The sequence below is a fragment of the Sus scrofa genome, chromosome 2 (assembly GCF_000003025.6).
Source record: "Sus scrofa isolate TJ Tabasco breed Duroc chromosome 2, Sscrofa11.1, whole genome shotgun sequence".
NCBI lineage: Eukaryota > Metazoa > Chordata > Mammalia > Artiodactyla > Suidae > Sus > Sus scrofa.
The window spans coordinates 151,789,908-151,807,457 of record NC_010444.4 but is presented as its reverse complement, the minus strand read 5'-3'; the positions used below and the strand labels follow the sequence as shown (position 1 = coordinate 151,807,457).

At 40.5% G+C, this 17,550-nt stretch overlaps 1 pseudogene; it reads right to left on the bottom strand.

The window, feature by feature from the left end:
- LOC102166232 lies at positions 287-14,706 on the bottom strand (annotated as a pseudogene).

Genomic DNA, 17,550 nt, shown 5'->3' with positions numbered 1-17,550 from the left:
GCCAAATCGTGGCTGCCTGTGATCAGGTCAAATGCATGCTAAAACAAATCAGTGTTTTCCATAACATTTATGTAAGACCTAGAGTCCCCTGCTATTCAAAATTTCCAATGAACAGTTCAAAATTACAAAACCTGTGAAGAACAAGGGAAATCTTGACATCTCAGAAGGGAAAAGACAGTCAGTAGACTTTATCAACATTAAAAACTGCTCTGCAAAGACATTGCTGATAAAATGAAAATACAAGCTACAGAAATAGTGCATGTAAATCACATGATAGACAAAGGACTTTTATCTATAGTATATTTTTAAAAACTCTAAAATTCAACAGTAAGGAAACAATGCAATTCAAAAGTGGGCAAAAGACTTAGACACTTCATGCAGAAGTTATGCAGACTCCAGATAAGCACATGAAAAGATACTATGATTGTCCATTAAGGAAAACCAAATTAAAATCACAGGTGATATCATTACACACTTACTAGAATGGGAAAAAATGACAGTTCCAGCTGCTGGTAGGGATACTGAACAAGTGGTATTCTTACACATCACTGATGGAAATGCAAAAATACGGTGCCTCTCTAGAAAACAGTTGGGTTGTCTTATAAACATACCTTGTCACCCAGCATTCTTATGAAAACTCCTGTTCATAATAGCCTATACACATATACTCAGAGCAGCGTTATCTGCAACAGTGAAGCATTGGAAACAACCCCAGTGCCCTTCAGCTAGTTAAAAACACAGTATGTGAGACTACACTAATAAAAGGGAATGAACTGTTGCTCGGCAGCAGAGAGCATATCGAGAGCACTGTGTTGTCAGAGAACCAGAGCTCATGTCCTGTGTACCTTCGCCTACCTGACCTTTTAAAGGTAAAACTAGAGAAGCAGAGCACATAAGAGGGATTACGAAGGGTTAAGACTTGGTGGGTGGCAGATTTTGACTAAAAAGGGACTTTACAAGAGAAATTTTTTTTCCTTTTTTTTCTTTTGTCCTACCTGGTTACATGGAGATCTTTCTTGGCTTTTCAGAAGTCTGAGGTCTTATGCCAGCATTCAGTAGGTATTCTGTGAGAATCATTCCACAAGTAGATGTATTTTTGATGTATCTCTGGAAGGAGGTGAGGTCTATGCCTTCTACTCCACCATCTAAATCTCTCGAAAAGAAACTTTTTGAACGATTGAATGGTTCTATATTCTGATTGTGGTAGTGGCCCCATTGATCTATACGTGTGTCAAAACTTTAAAATTGTACACCCTAAAGGTCAGTTTTTATGCATGTCAATTCAAAGAAATTAATAGTATGGTTAAAAAATCTTAAAGGTCCAGAGAAAAATTTAAGAGCCATTCAGCAACAATGTCAGTAAGCCATGCTAGCTTTCATTTTGCTTATTTCCCTAATTGCCCAAGGACTCTTAAGAAACCAAGGCTTTGCGTGTGCCCTGGTCCCAGCGAAACTGTTTGTGTTAGGAAGGAAAGCAAGAAGAGGTGTTTGGCAGTCAGGCTCTGTCCAGCAGTCCCTGCTGTAATTTCCTGTATTTTCCACTTACATGGTCCTAATTAGAGGTATTCGTGGCTTTTCTCGCCCCTATGCCAGTTGGAGAAATCATTACAGACAATGCATTTTTATTATCAAATATACCATACTTGCAAAACTCCACACAATACACAGTTTATATGGTTAAAAATTTAGTATCCCACTGAATATAAGATGGCACCAAGTAAATGAACTGGATTTTAGGTTCCATTAAGAAAGAAAAATGTTATCCCAAATAAGCTGATACAAAGATTTATCATTGTAAATTTTTTATACTTTTAAAATCTTTCAGACCTTGATTTTGACACATCATCCTTATGGTGTATAAAAAGTGAAATGTAGTAAAAGAAACTGGCTAAGAAATATTTGTAGAAATGACATCTTAAGACTATCCAGATTCTAGAAAGGTGAAAGTACTAGAAAATTGATATCTGTGTTCGCACCACCTTATTTATGGAGTAGGATAATTGCCAATGCTACGGAAACTCTTTGGTGGACTTTCCTGATAGTATCTCCCTCCTTTACACCCTATAGATACTCGCTTTTTTTGTAATTTTACTGAGCATACACCCTAAATAATTCATTGCTCAGCATTATTATTAGCTGTTTTATGCATTGAACTAAAGCACGTGTGTTCTGCGCCTTACTGTTTTTACCGTACTGTAGGTGAGATTCGTCCTGCCATATGGCTAGCTGCCACTGCTGCGCAGTATCCACCAGTGCACATGTTCCATAGTTTATCAGTTCCCCAGCTGATGGACATTTGGGACTATTTCCAGTGTTTATATTTTGTTGCATTTTACAGTCGTCTCCTGGTAAATATGCATTAGTTTCCCTTGGGTATATACCCCAAAGTAGAATTTCTAGGGCAAGATGATATCCTGGAAAATACTGCTCTTCCTCTCAGATGCTAAGAAAAATTTGTTTCAGAAAGACAAAGTGGCCCTTGTTTCATTTATGTCATGCTAAAGTCTTATCAAGGAGGAGTTCCCCATTGTGGCACAGTGGAAACAAATCCGACTAGGAACCATGAGGTTGCAGGTTTGATCCCTGGCCTCGCTCAGTGGGTTGGGGATAAGGCATCGCCATGAGCTGTCATGTAGGTCAAAGACACGGCGTGGATCCTCCATTGCTGTGGCTGTGGTAGGCCAGTGGCTACAGCTCCGATTTGACCCCTAGACTGGGAACCTCCATATGCCATGAATTCGGCACTAAAAAGCACCCCAAAAAAGTCTTATCAGAGAAATCTTTGACCGTCATCTGTCTCTGGAATAAACAATTTTTTTTCCAAACTCAACAGTGCTGGTTTTCATTCACAAAACTTGCTTCAAAGTGAGATGCAGAGAAGCATGGGATGAAATACCACATACATTCTCACCATACACATAGGATACAAAAATAGTTTCCTTTCATAAAGATTTTCACATCTTGTTTAATGGGAAACAACTAAAATGTTAGACAATCTAGTAGATAAATTTTTACTGTTTTGTCTTTCAGATCATGTAATTTCTTTTCAGAATCTGTACATTTTCTTATGACGCTTTCGCAAGTTGATCATCAGTGGCCTTGGAGGAGAAGCTGATATTTAGCAGTATCTTTTGCTAATCCTCTAGTTAAATTTTCTTGCCACTCCTGGTGAGTCTGCTTAAAGGGTCTTCTTCAGAACTCTTATCCACACTTCTATTCCTGCTGTGTGCTCCACCAACAGAGGTCGAATTGTCACGATGTGCCGGCTCTTGGGGGGCACTTTCCATAACTTTGGTACTAGTTTCTTTTCCCCCAGATTCTGGCATTTCTCCTTCCCTTATAAGACCAAGGCCTGTTAAAAGACTTCACAGGTTTTAGAAGACGTTCCCGTGATGGGAAGGCAGGATGAGAAAATTCCTGGAGGTTGATGGATAGTTTGGGAAAGGTTTCAACCACATTTTCATTTTCACTCTCAGAATTGTCCCTAAAGAAGGTTCTATTTTCTGATCTCACAATGCCACATTTTGCTTTCATGTTTTCAGTGGATAGCAGATAACCCCCCTTTAGCTTTGTTAAGCTTGGTTTCTGGACAGACTTGGTATCAGAATCAATGACTCCCTCTGATGTGGGCCATGAATCAACCCCGAGTTTGTTGGAAAGCCTCCTTAAAGCTTTCTTCAGAATTCTCATCCACTTTCATGGGGTCTGTTTTTCTTGATATCTGTCTTGGATATCCTCTGTTATTAGATCTAGGTTGCTATTTAGAGAAGGAGTTTTAGGTCCCTTTTCTCCTTTATATTCCAAAGTCAGTTGGTTATTGATATGAAAACCCTTGATAAGGGCATATTCTTCTGCAGTCCGCCCATAGATATCTTGAGAAAAGACATCAAAGCCTTGCTCAAGAAGCCTGACTATACTTGATTTGATTCATAATTTACAGCAAGCACAAGGAAGGGCTGTTATTTTCTTCATCTTATCAACCATATGTGTGTTTGCTTCTTTTCTTACTAAAAATTCCATTTGCTGTTTGTTTTTACTGACAGCAAGTAAAAGTGGTGTAAGGTCATCCTTGCTTTTTGCTTCAATGTTGGCATTGTATGCAGGCAGCTTTGCTGCAATGACGCCGTTCTAACCAAGGGCAGTGTAGAGGAAGGCAGTGTTACCGCTGATGTCCATGAGATTGGGTCAGCACCACGTTCCAGAAGAATACTTGCACGTTTTTCTTGATGGCACTGGACAGCCTTTATCAGTGCTGTCCTGTGCTCATTGTCACAGAGGTTAAGCTGACATTTCCTCTCTACTGGTAGATTTACCACTGCTGGATGGCCATTCGCACAGGCCAAATGCAGAGCAGTCAGTTCTGGAGGTTGGAAGTCTTAAGATGAAGACATCAGCAGGGTTGGTTTCTGGTGGGGTCTCTCTTCCAGGCTCGTAGAAGGTCGAGTTCTCCCTCTGTCCTGGCACTGCCGTTCTTCTTGCCAAGAGGGTTGGGTACTCTTGCACCTTCAGGGTCATAGAGAGCTGAACCGAGGACTCCTGTACCACAGTCCTGGTTCTGCTGAAACGTTAGCAGGTGGAGGGGAAGCACGGCCAGAGGCCACAGGCATGCCCAGGTAGTGATGTCAGGGTGGGGCGGGGCAGGCCAGCACACTGACAGTGCTTTAATTACTCAATGAATCAATGAATTGTCTTACATTTACAGCTGTACAAGATCATCACAACCCAACTTTACAGCATGTCCATCCCAAACACCCAGCCCATCCCCCACCCCCCCAAGCTGTCTCCTTTGGAAACCATAAGTGTTTCAAAGTCTGTGAGTCAGTATCTGTCCTACAAAGAAGTTCATTGTGTCGTTTTTTTTTATTCCAGATTACGTGATAGCATATGATGTTGGTGTATCATCACTGTCTGGCTGACTTCACTTAGCATGATAATTTCTAGGTCCATCCATGTTGCTGCAAATGCCATTATTTCTTTCCTTTTAATGGCTGAGTAATATTCCATTGTGTATATGTGCCTTATCTTCTTTATCCACTCCTCTGTCAATGGACATTTAGGGTGTTTCCATGTCTTGGCTATTGTATATAGTGCTGTAATGAACACTGGAGTACATGTATCTTTTCGAGTCATGGTTTTCTCTGAATAGATGCCCAGAACTGGGGTTGCTGGACCAAATGGTAATTCTGTTTTCAGTTTTCTGAGGCATCTCCACACTGTTTTCCACAGTGGTTGCACCAATTTACATTCCCACCAACAGAGTAAGAGGGTACCCTTTTCTCCACACCCTCTCCAGCATTTACTGTTTGTAGACTTTTTGATGATGGCCATTCTGGCTGATGTGAGGTGGTACCTCACGTGGTTTTGATTTGCATTTTTGTAATGAGTGATGTTGAACATCTTTTCATGTATTTTTTTTTTTTTTTTGTCCATCGGTATGTCTTCGGAGAAATGTCTGTTTAGATCTTCTGCCCATTTTTTGATGGGGTTGTTCATTTTTTTGGTATTGAGCTGCAGGTGGTGGTTATAAAGTTTGGAGATTAATCCCCTGTCAGTTCATTTGCAAATATTTTCTCCCATCCTGTGGGTTGTCTTTTCATTTTGTTTATGGTTTCCTTTGCTGTACAGAAACTTTTAACTTTAATTCCCATTTGTTTATTTTTGTTTTTATTAACTCTAGGTGGGTCTGAGAATATATTGCTGTGATTTATGCCAGAGGGTGTTTAGCCTATGTTTTCCTCTAAGAGTTTTATAGTATCCAGGCTTATATTTAGGTCTTTAATCCATTTTGAGTTTATTTTTGTGTATGGTGTTAGGAAGTCATTTTTTAACATGTGACTGTCCAGTTTTTCCAGCACCATTTATTGAAGGGGCTGTCTTTTCTCCATTGTATATTCTTGCCTGCTTTGTCATAAATTAGTTGAATGTAGGTAGGTTTAATTATGGGCTTTCTTTCCTGTTCCCCTGATCTATAATTCTGTCTTTGTGCCAGTACCATATGGTTTTGATGACTGTAGCTTTGTGTATAGTCTGAAGTCAGGGAGCCTGATTCCTGTAGCTCCATTTTTCTTTTACAGGACAGTTTTGGCTATTCTGGGTCTTTGTTGTGCTTCTAAACAAATTTTAATTATTTTGTTCTAGTTCTATGAAAAATGTCCTTAGAACTGGGACAGGGATTGCATTGAATCTGTAGATGACCTTGGGTAGTATATCATTTTGATAATATTGACTCTTCCAACCCAAGAGCATGGTATATCTTTCCATCTGTTTGCGTCATCATTGATTTCTTTTATCAGTGTCTTAGTTTTCAGAGTACAGGTCTTTTTTGTCTCTTCAGGTAAGTTTATTCCTAAGTATTTTACTCTTTTTGATGTGATAGTAAATGGGATTGTTTCCCTAATTTCTCTTTCTGATCTTTCATCATTAGTATATAGAAATGCAGTTGACTTCTGTGTATTAATTTTGTATTCTGCAGCTATACCAAATTCATTGATAAGCACTAAGGGTTTTCTGGTAGTGTCTTTAGGATTTTCTAGGTATGGTATCATGTCATCTGCACGCAGTGATAGTTTTGTTTCTTCCTAATTTGGATTGCTTTTTTTTTTTTCTATGATTGCTATGGCTGGGACTTCCAAAACTATGTTGAATAGTAGTGGTGAGAGTGGACATCCTTACCACAGCAGGAATTCTTTCAGCTTTTCACCATTTAGCTCTGGGTTTGTCATATGTGGCCTTTACTATGTTGAGGTAGGTTCCCTCTATGCCCACTTTTTGGATGGTTTTTATCAGAAATGGGTGTTGGATTTTGTCAAAGGCTTTTTGTGCCTCTATTGAGAGGATCATATGGTTTTTATTCTTCAGTTTGTTAATGTGGCCTATCACACTGATTTGCAGATAATTGAAGAATACTTGCATCCCTTGGATAAATCCTACTTGATCATGATGTCTAATATTTTTAATGTATTGTTGCATTCAGTTTGCTAGTATTCTGTTGAGGATTTTTGCATCTTTGTTCATCAGTGATATTGGCCTGTACTTTTCTTTTTTTGTGTGGTATCTTTGTCTGGTTTTGGTATCAGGGTAATTGTAGCCTCATAGAATGAGCTTGGGAGCATTCCTTCCTCTGCAATTTTTTAGAATAGTTTCAGGAGGACAGGTGTTATCTCTTCTCCAAATGTTTGACAGAAATCGCCTGTGGACCTATCTGTCCTGGACTTTTGTTTGTTGCAAGTTTTTAAATGACAATTTAAATTTCAGTACCTGTGACTGGTCTGTTCATCTTTTCTATTTCATCTTGGTTTAGTCTTAGAAGACTATACTTTTCAAAGATTTTGTCCATTTCTTCTAGGTTGTCTGTTTTATTGGCATATAGTTGCTTATAGTAGTCTCTTATGATCCTTTGTGTTCCTGTGATGTCCATTATAACTTCTTCCATTTCTAATTTTATTGATTTGAGTCCTCTCTCTTTTTTTTTTTTTTTTTGATAAGACTGGCTAAGGATTTATCAATTTTGTGGATCTTTTCAAAGAACCAGCTTTGTGTTTCATTGATCTTTTCTGTGGCTTTCTTCATTTCTATTTCATTTACTTCTGCTGTGATCTCTATGATTTCTTTCCTTCTGCTAACTTTAGGTCTTGTCTGTTCTTCCCTCTCTAGCTGCTTTAGATGTAAATTTAGGATAGTTGAGCTTTTTCTTGGTTCCTGAGGTAGGCTTGTGCCGAGGTCCAGCCCCAGCAGCCAGGGAGCGCCGAAGGAGAGGATGGGCTACAAACGGCGCGGAAAGAATTGGAGCCAACCCCTCAGCTGCATGCTGCAGATGACCCAATTTATTAAGTGAAAAGCATCAGTTTTTATACCCTATCACAATAAGGTTTCGTGTAAGATTTGACATTAACATTTGATTTAAAGCCCTTTTGTTCCCTCCACCCGAGATACAAAAAAAGGTTAGTTAAAACATGTTCCTTTCAACTTCAGATTTTCCTTCAAGATTACAAACTTAAAGTTTCACACTGTATTTTTCTTAAAAGGTCAACAACAGTAGCTATTCCATTCTATATTAAGAACAAAGCTTTAATAAGTAATAAACTATGATACCTAACATTCTTTAACTAAAGGTGTATGTAGTTAACAAAACGCATGAAAGCCTTGGGCTCATGGCATTCTTAAAACCACGATTTATTTGGCGCCAGCAAGCTAAGCATTTAACCTATTGTGCTGATTTACGTAAGTTCCAAACCACCAATTTCAATAGAAAGGAGTATTATACCCAAAAATTAACAAATGCCCCCACAAGGGATGAAAGTTACAAGTGACACTGTTAAAAAATATATCTATTATAGAAAATAGCAATTTATAGGCCAAACAACATTTTCCCAGCCCCAAACTTCTTTTTAAGTAAAGGGACTGAAATCATAAGTTTCCCCTGTATACTCTCACAAAATAGGTGCCATAAATTGTTACTCCAAAACAAAGGCTTTTTCCATTACATTGTTTAAATAACTTCACTCTGTTTTGGTTCAAGTGTTTTACGTACCCAGGGCAAATCTTTAGCAGTAAGAAAGCTGTGAATAGAGATAGAAAAGGAAGGATAAACACAGAAAAATAGATTAACATATTTTTTAGGGGATATCATTTTTATTTTCCTGGAGCCGATGTCTTTCAAGGGATTGCTCTGCAATCCTTCTTTCTTCAGCTTATCTGTAGCTCTGCTAACCAGACAAGCCTCACGCATCCGCAATCCTTCTTTCTTCAGCTTGTCTGTAGCTCTGCTAACCAGACAAGCCTCATGCAGGTGCCGACTGTGGCTTTGCTTTCTTTACTGGAGCAGCCTCATGGCTCCCGACAGGCTTGTATTGCTATAAACTTCCCTCTTAGAACTGCTTTTGCTGCACCCCTTAGGTTTTGGAGTGTTGTATCTCTGTTATTTGCTTCTAGGTATTTTTTAATTTCCTCTTTGATATCTTCAGTGATCCATTGGTTGTTTAGAAGCATGTTGTTTAGTATCCACATGTTTGTGTTTTTTGCAATTTTTTTCTTGTTGATTTCCAGTCATATAGCATTGTGGTCAGAAAAGATGCTTGATATGATTTCAGTTTTCTTAAATTTACCAAGGCTTGATTTGTAGCACAGAATGTGATCTATCCTAGAGAATGTTCTGTGTGCACTTGAGATGAATGTGTGTTCTGCTGCTTGTGGATGGAATGTCCTATAAATATTAAGTCCATCTGATCTAATGCTTCATTTAGGGCCTGTGGTACCTTGTTGATTTTCTGTCTGGATGATCTGTCCATTGCTATAAGTGGGGTGTTAAAAGTCCCCCACTATTATTGTGTTGTCAGTTTCTCCTTTTAATGTTGTTAGCAGTTGCCTTATATATTGAGGTGATTCTATGCTGCATGCATATATATTTACAATTGTTATATCTTCTTCTTGAAATGATCCTTTGATCATTATGTAATGTCCTTCTTTGTCTCTTATAATGCTCTTTAAGGTCTGTTTTGTCTGATATGAATATTGCTACTCCAGCATTCTTTTGATTCATGTTTGCATGGAGTATTTTCTTCCATCCTCTCACTTTCAATTTGTATGTGTCCCTAGAAATGATGTGCATCTCTTGAAGACAGCATATGTATGGGCCCTGTTTCTGTACCCCTTCAGCCAGTCTGTCTTTGGTCAGGGCATTTAGTCCATTGACATTTAAGGTAATTAATGATGTGTCTGTTCTTATGGCCATTAACTGTTGTGGATTTGCTTTTGCTGCTCTTTTTTCTTCCCTTCTCTTGTGGTTTAATGGCTGTCTTTAGTGTTGTATTTGAGTTGATTTTTCTTATTTGTGTGTGTATCTATTGTATATTTTTGGCTTGCAGTTACCCTGAAGTTTTGATATAGGAGTCTATGTATATACAAGATTGTTTAAGTTGTTGGTCTCTTAATTGCAAGTGCATCTCCAGTGTCCTGCATTTGTACCCTCCTCTTCTTATGATTTCTGATTTTGGTAGCATATTTATGCATGGATGATTTCCTACCTTTACTGTATATATGGCTTTACTGGTGATCTTTGTCATTTGTAGTATTTTTGTTTTGAGTTGTGGCCTTTTCTTTTCTGCCAAGAGAAGTTCCTTTAGTATTTGTTGTAAAGCTGGTTTAGTGTTGCTGGGTAGGGTAATAATCTTGGTTGAAGGTTTTTTCCTTTCGTCACGTTAAGTGTATCATGCCACTCCCTTCTGGCCTGCAGAGTATCTGCTGAAAAATCTGCCCATAACCTAACCAGTGTTCCCTTGTATGTTACTTGTTTCTTTTCCCCAGCTTATTTCAATATTTGCTCTTTGTCTTTCATCTTGGTAAGTTTGATTAATGTGTCTTGGGGTGTTCCTCCTTGGGTTTATTTTACATGGTACTCTTTGTGCTTCCTGAAGCTGAGTGAGTGGTTCCTTTGCCATGTTAGGGAAGTTTTTGGCTATTATCTCTGTGAATATTTTTTCTGTCCCTTTATCTCTCTCTTCTCCCTCTGGCCCCCCTATAATACAGATGTTGGTGAGTTTAACATTGTCCCAGAGTTCTCTGAGACTCTCTTCATTTCTTTTCAATCTTCTTTCTCTTTTCTGTTACGCATCCGTGATTTCCACTAATCTATATTCCACCTCACTTACTCATTCTTCTGCCTCCTGTATTCTTCTGTTGGCTGCTTCTAGTGAAATTTTTATTTCAATTATTGTCTTTTGCATCTCTTCTTGCTTAAGTTTTAAATCTTGTATTTCTTTGCTCAGTGTTTTCTTTAAATTATCAATCTTTGCCTCTAGTTTATTTTCAATGTCTTGCATCATCTTCACTATCATTAGTCTAAAGTCTTTTTCCTGGAAGCTGATAAATCTCCTGATCACTTAGCTGTTTTTCTGGGGTTTTTTCTTTCTCCCTTATCTGAGTTATAGTTCTGTCTTTTCATTTTTATAGGCTTTTGGTGTGGTGACCTTTTTACAGATAATGGCGTTATACCCTCTCTTACTTCTGGTGTCTGCCCCCCCTTGTGGCTGAAGTTGGTACGGGGGCTTGCTGTAGGCTTCCTGATGGGAGGGACTGGTGCCTGCCCACTTGTAGGTAGGGCTGGTTCCTATCCCTCTGGTGGGTGGGGCTTCATCTCTGGGTGACATTAGAGGCAGCTGTGTGCCTAGGGGGTCTTTAGGCAGCCTCTTTACTGATGGGTGGGGTTGTGATACCACTGGATTGTTTGGCCTGGGGCTCCTCAGTGCTGAAGGGTGGGGCCAGATTTTCCCAAAATGGCCACCTCCAGAGAAAAGCATGCTGATGAATATTCCCAAGAGTTTTGCCTCCAATGCCCTTCCCCCACAACAAGCCACATTCACCCCCTGTTTTCCCAGGAGATCCTGCAAGAACTGCAGTCAGGTCTGACCCAGATTCCTGTGGAGCCTTTGCTTTGCCCTGGGACCCAGTGCACATGAAACCCTGTGTGCACCTTTCAAGAGTGGGGTCTCTGTTTCCCCCAGTCCCATGGAGCTCCTGTACACAAGCCCCACTGGCCTTCAACGCCAGATGATCCGGGGCCTCTTTCTCCCAGTGCCAGATCACCAGGCGTGAGTCCCTGTGATAGCTGCTTTCCAGTCTGTGGGGCTTCCCACCCGGGAGGTGTGAAGGTTGCTTACATCATGTAATCACCTCTCCTAACTCTTGGTGTGGCCTCTTCTTTGTCTCCTGGAGTAGGATATTTTTTTTTAAAGTTTCCAGTCCATTTGGTTGAAGGTTGCTCAGCATTTGGTTATAATTTTGTTACTTTTAGGAGAGAAGTTGAGCTCCAGTCCTTCTATTCCGCCATCTTAATCTCATCTCCTCAAATGCTCATGTTCTTGCTACTGTTGTGTGTTGCCAAGGGAAAAATGGACACCTTTTTCAAGTAATTAGAAATGGTAGAGACTGGGGTTCAAGATTGGGTCCAACTGATTTCAAAACCTGGCTTCCTAATTTACTAATTTTATGACCTTAAATGTTCTACACTTCAGTTTTCTCACCCGGATATTGGTGTGAGATTGTGACAGCTGGAACTGCTGCAGCCGTCTTGTGACCAGGGAGGGAGCTTATTGCCTGAATGCACTTGGAGCTGCCAGGCTCATAGTCTGCTGCATTCTAGAGACAATTCTCATCGGCCACTCATTTGGGGTGGGGATCCTCCTCTCCAAGGACCACCACCGCAGGAAAGACTTCCCCCACACTCCCAACTCTCCACTACTCTCCCTCCAAGGGGACACATCTCTTTTCTGATGGCAGTTCTACCACTTAACATGAAAATGACACTGCGTTGTGAGTGGCACCCAGGAGTAGGCAAAGTCCATGCCGACAATGACATGGGCGGCCCCACCCACTTGTGATGGAAGCCATGGTCAGTCTCTACTCAGTAGCCCCAGAACCAGTTATTTTCATGATGATGGAATCCCAGAATTCTAGGTGTTTTGTTTTTTGGTGGTGGTGGTGGCAGTTTGGATTGGTCGTTTTTCCTGTAGAAGTCAATTTATTTCCATCTGTTGGCTGAGAGCTGGCATCCAAATCCCTGTTCTTCCACTCTTTGCCAAGACAGCAAGCACGCCTCTTTGCCTCTCCCATCCCCGCTTTGTCGACTGTACGTGAGGATGATAGTAGTCACCTTTCTCATGGTGTTAGAGAGGAATCTATTAAAAAAAACCGCTCAGAAAAAAATGTCTGGCAAATAAAGACCAAAATAAAAGTTTCAAATCGGCAATGTGTGTGTTAGTGACCCTGGGACTCTTAAGCACATAGACAGTCCATGGGGGCTGCACACTGCAAATATAGGGTCTCTCATTATCTGGACTGTCATTATAAAAAGTTCCCTTTTAATGACTTTCAGATATTGAGGGTTGTGAAGCAGCGAGCCTGCATGGAGAAAAGTGGTACAGAGAGAGGGAACTGAATATTGAAAATCCTTGAGTTGGATTTTAAAAGCTTTTTAAAGGTAAAACCTGTTATAGTGAGTGCACAGCCTCCTGATAAACACATTTAAATTGTACTGGAGTCCAGGAGAGAGGACAGAGTGTGCCGCAGTCATATTTCAGCTGTACTTGAAGGACGGCGACAGTGACTTGATTTATGTGAAGGGAAGGTAACTGGAATACAGCCACGACTAACGTACTTTGCTCCCAGTGCTCCAGCCACACGGGCCTCCTTACTGCTCTTTCCCTAAGGCTTGGAACAGGCTTATCACATAGATGTGTGAATTCATTCCGGTGGCTGTAACAAAAATACCATAGATTTGCTGGCTTAAAAACTGATCCTCACAGCTCTAGAGGCTGGGAAGTCCCAGATCACCACACTGCCAGAGTCAGTGTCTGGTGATCCCTCTTCTTGGTTCACAGACTGTGGTCTGCTCACTGTGTCCTCACATGGCAGAAAGGGTGTGGCAGCTCCCTGGGGCATCTCTATAAAGGCACTAATTCCATCCATGAGGCCTCCAAGACCCAATCAGCCTGCAATAGCCTCACCTCTAAGTGCCATCATATTGAGGGCTAGCTGGGGAGGGAATGGGATGGACTGGGAGTTTGGGGTTAGATGCCAACTATTGCATCTGGAGTGGATAAGCAATGAGATCTGCTGTACATTACGCATGGGGAACTGTATCTAGTCACTTGTGATGGAACATGATGGCGGATAATGTGAAAAAAGTACAGGTATATGTATGTATATGTATAACTGGGTCACCTTGCTGTACAGCAGAAATTGACAGAACATTGTAAATCAACTATAATAAATTTTTTACAAGAATTTTGAGGGGGCACAAACTTTATGGATATGTGTCCAATAAATAATTTGCTAAATGATTTGAATAAATCTCTTGCATTTGAGCATGAGAATATGGAGATTTTGATAGCTGAAGCTCTTCAGCTTACTGTGACTTAAATATGTCTTGACAGAGCAGGGAACTAAACCTGGGATTCCGCGTAGCTCAGAGGCAGCCCTTGGGGAAGAAGGTGGTCTGTCTGTGAACATCTGTGGAGGTTGGGGGTTCAGAGGTGAATTCTGTATGAAATCAGCAGCAACAGTGAAAGTCTATAAAGTGCCCACTAATTGTGGAGGGTTTATTTACCTGTATAATTACTTATTTGTGTCCATGCTACCTCCCCTCTTTGTTGACCAGAAAAGTCCATGAATCAGACCTGCAGTTGCTGACCTAAGGGGATGGCTCTTAGGACACTGGGGCCTGTACATCGAGTCGTGGGGTTCTAAAAGAATAATTTGGCATCTGACTCAAATTGTAAAGTGTGTAAAGTCCAGATGAATTCTTAAGCTGCAAATGTCCCAAGAGTAAGATTAGTTCTTTGGTATTTTGATAGAATTCTATGATATGTGGGTTTTTCTTAAGTCAAGTATCATGACTTCATGAATAAAAGTATTTCATAGTTAAGAGCCAAATGAATTGTAATACACAGTAATTTCTGTTTTAAAGTTGTCAAATTTTGATTTTCATCTAGACGTATAGTTCTCAAACTTTAGTGTTTGAGAAGAAGGCCAGAGACACGTTGATTGGAGCTAAAGATCCATCTCATGGATGACCAGAAATCTGTCAGGGGCTTCCATCGGGAGTCCTGAGGGAGGCCTGGTCCCCGTGACCAGCCGGGTGTCTAGGGAGTAGATGATGCTCTTCCACGTGCAGATCAGTCCCGGCCACTCCCAGGGCTGCAGCTCATGCATGTCCCAAAAGGAAGGCCGCGCATTGAGCCACCCGTTCATAACTGGGAAAGAGTTAAAACAGCACCTCTGGATACTTAGTCTTTCCATATTGCTTACTGTACATAAAACTGGAACTTAGGGTTTATAGGGCACAACTAGAGAGTAAAAGTCAGTCATGCAGCTTGCTCCGTGTGACTGATGGAGTTTAAAAACTAAGACTCTAAAGTGGCTTTCTCAGACTCTAACTTTTAAATCACACATGCTACATACGTTGTTAGCATTCATCTTTTACTATAAAACCAAAATACATCCCAGGGTGGAAAAATGACTTTTTAAAGTACATCAGATGATTTTAGGCCATTTCAGAGGTGGGTGTTGCCGTCTCTGTCCTTGCTTTTTCTGTCTTTGTCTAATCATAGTCAGGTTTGGTGTTAAGTACAGCACGTGTTGGCTGTGAATCTGCTTCGATAGTTCAACCATGACAGTGAAATGACTTAATCCAAGTGTGTCTTGCAACAAGCTTCTGAGATTGCTGTGAGTCCTAACACTCAACTTCTCATTATTACCTTCTTTTCTTGACTATTTGTTAATATCTCAGTGCTTCAGGGTTTCTTGCTCTTGCCTTTTTCTGCTACCTTTGATCACTTAGGGTTGTCATTCATTCTGAGGAAATTGTTCGAAGAATCTTCTTTGTCCACTAAGGTGGACAATCATTCCGTTGGTTAAATATACTCAAACCTAGGATCAAAACAGTGTTTGGATATTGATTTCATAATTGAGATCCTTGCCCTCTTCACATCTCACAGGATTAGGGAGTTCCCCCAAATTTGTCCTCAAGAGCAGTGATGCTGGAGCAGTCTATCTGGTTAGTCAGGCTGCAGGCTGGTACCCAGAGCCTGAGCAAGCTGGGGAGATCTCTAAAGACAGAATTTAAAGCCATACACTGAAAACAACAGAGCAGGTGGAAATAACCTGTTCTCCATGGAGTATTCAGTCCTGGTAACTGTACCCTCTTTGGTCATCAACCCCAGGCTCAACCAGAAGAAGAAAATAATTTTCTGTTGGCAGGTTAGTCTCTTTATTTTTACATCTCATTGCCTTGAGAAGAATTGTAAAAGCTGTGCTTCTTGGGTATTGTTGAATTTCTAATGGCAAGGACAATCAGTTTGAGTTTCTGCACTGTACTTTTTAGGCAGCCTTCCAGTACCAAATTGAATTAATATATTCAGAGGTTCCTACTTAGGCCTGGGAACCTCTGCGTGCCTCGGCGGGTCCAAAAAAACAAAAAACCCCAAAGGATCCTACTTGGGCTAGAATTGCCAGCCTATTGATAAGTGAGATGTGATATGAAATTCAAAAGTTACAATATTCTTTCCTGAGCTTAGGTTTCTTAGCTGAGTCTGATTTTTTTTTTTTTTTTTTTTTTTTTTTGGCCACGCTCAGAGCAAGCAGAAGTTCCCAGGCCAGGGGTTGAACTCAAGCCACAGCAGGGACCATGCCAAATCCTTAACCACTAGGCCACCAGCAAACTCTTGATTTTTAAATAATGAATATAATAATTATTAACAGTAAATTGACTGGAAGCACAGTGAATTCCCAGATTTCCTTAATCCTTACATATGATCTTTTTTATTCATAATATTTAGGCAATGACACAGTAAATAGTTGAATTATATTAAAATCATTGAAATGATTGTTTTGTCTTAAGATACCAAGGAAGTTATTTAGATTATTTTACTGGTTGATTTAAAAGTGGTGGGGAGTTCCCATCATGGCGCAGTGGAAATGAATCTGACTAGGAACCATGAAGTGGCAGTTCAATCCCTGGCCCCACTCAGTGAGTTAAGGATCCAGCATTGCCATGAACTATGGTATAGGTCGGATCCCACATTACTGTGGCTGTGCTGTAGGCCGGCAGCTGTAGCTCTTACTGGACCCCTGGCCTGGGAACCTCCATATGCCATGGGTGCAGCCTTTAAAAAAAAAATGCCATACACATGTGCAGGATGATGAGATTAGGATGAGTCCATCCCCTCAGGGGCTACAGCGGAAGAGAATTTTTTTTTTTAATTTTCCCACTGTACAGCAAGGGGGTCAGGTTATCCTTACATGTATACATTGCAATTACAGTTTTTTCCCCCACCCTTTCTTCTGTTGCAACATGAGTATCTAGACAGTTCTCAATGCTATTCAGCAGGATCTCCTTGTAAATCTATTCTAAGTTGTGTCTGATAAGCCCAAGCTCCCGATCCCTCCCACTCCCTCCCCCTCCCATCAGGCAGCCACAAGTCTCTTCTCCAAGTCCATGATTTTCTTTTCTGAGGAGATGTTCATTTGTGCTGGATATTAGATTCCAGTTATAAGTGATATCATATGGTATTTGTCTTTGTCTTTCTGGCTCATTTCACTCAGGATGAGATTCTCTAGTTCCATCCATGTTGCTGCAAATGGCATTATGTCATCATTTTTATGGCTGAGTAGTATTCCATTGTGTATATATACCACATCTTCCGAATCCAATCATCTGTCGATGGACATTTGGGTTGTTTCCATGTCCTGGCTATTGTGAATAGTGTTGCAATGAACATGCGGGTGCATGTGTCTCTTTTAAGTAGAGTTTTGTCCGGATAGATGCCCAAGAGTGGGATTGTGGGGTCATATGGAAGTTCTATGTATCGATTTCTAAGGTATCTCCAAACTGTTCTCCATAGTGACTGTACCAGTTTACATTCCCACCAGTAGTGCAGGAGGGTTCCCTTTTCTCCACAGCCCCTCCAGCACTTGTTATTTGTGGATTTATTCATGATGGCCATTCTGACTGGTGTGAGGTGGTATCTCATGGTAGTTTTGATTTGCATTTCTCTT